Source organism: Lissotriton helveticus, chromosome 6 (genome assembly GCF_964261635.1).
Source record: "Lissotriton helveticus chromosome 6, aLisHel1.1, whole genome shotgun sequence".
NCBI classification, from domain to species: Eukaryota; Metazoa; Chordata; class Amphibia; order Caudata; family Salamandridae; genus Lissotriton; species Lissotriton helveticus.
In genome coordinates, this window is record NC_136067.1 from 21,635,690 (window position 1) to 21,636,869 (window position 1,180).

Consider the following 1,180-nt stretch of genomic DNA (forward strand, 5'->3'; position numbering starts at 1 on the left):
CCCGATCCCGGTGCACCGGGGGCCGCTACCGGCCTAACACCGTCCACGGGGTGAGCCTCGATCAGAAGTACTTGGGCCCCATGAGCAACACCGGGGAGTCGGTCTTCTGTACGCCACAATTCCCGCGCCCGCCGCCGGGCGGAGATTCGGCGCTGGGCTCTTCCCTCTTCACTCGCCGTTACTGGGGGAATCCTGGTTAGTTTCTTTTCCTCCGCTTAGTAATATGCTTAAATTCAGCGGGTCGCCACGTCTGATCTGAGGTCGTAGTCGGAAGCATGACGCCGGAGCGTCAAAGGGGGGGGTTTGCTGTCGGAGGCCGGGCACCCCCCTGCCGCAGCAGGGGTTAGGCCCAGCATCCCGGCAGCACGCGCCCTCTTTCCCCGGATCGCGTCTGGAAGGGTTTCGCCCTCCCTGGGAAGCCAGCCGTGGAGGTGGGTGCCCGAGGCGCATGCACGCGGGCAGCCGGTGGGATACCACAGACAGCCACGCGTGGCACGCAGCCAGGCACCCCGGGATGAGTCCCGGGATGGGTCCCGGGGCGGACCGGTTGCCGGTCCCCTTTCTCGGGGGCCAGGCGTGCCGGCGGCGTACCTCCACGGCAGGAACCGGCGAGGGACCCTTGCCACGGGCGATCGGGCGGTCTGACCTTGTGGGGGGACGAAGGGGAAGCGGAGCTAACCCTGCGACAGCCCCAGCTGCGTCCCGGGGAAGCCCCGGGGCAATTGACGATCGAGCGACCCTCAGACAGGCGACCTCAAGGTGCGTTCAAAGTGTCGAGGATCAATGTGTCCTGCAATTCACACTAATTCTTGCAGCTAGCTGCGTTCTTCATCGACCCGCAAGCCGAGTGATCCACCGCCAAGAGTCACAGGCAACTTTTCGAAAACGTTCACCCACCTGCGGGGACGCAGGAGAGGCGGGAGGAAGGCGATGCTGTCCGTCCGCCGCCCGCACGGCGAGACGACCTGGGCGCCCCATTAAAGGCTTCCCCTCTGCGAGTCAGACTGCACCATTGGGATAAAAAAAACATTGCCAGGTGCTCGGCCCGGGAGTCCTCCTCCACCCGCAGGAGAGGAAGGGGGCTCCCGGTGCGACGGGAGCAGGCAGCCCCACAGCCGCCGGCCCCTCCTGGGTTAACCAGGAGGGACCACGCGAGTCTTTTAAACCCCTCGGCTCGGCC

The 1,180-nt window shown here is 65.8% G+C and overlaps 2 pseudogenes; both read right to left on the reverse strand.

The window, feature by feature from the left end:
* Positions 1-264, reverse strand: part of LOC144765595 (28S ribosomal RNA) — a 4,399-nt pseudogene extending 4,135 nt beyond the window's left edge.
* Positions 265-734: 470 nt separating this feature from the next.
* LOC144764625 (5.8S ribosomal RNA) lies at positions 735-867 on the reverse strand (annotated as a pseudogene).
* Between the last annotated feature and the right edge of the window lie 313 nt (positions 868-1,180).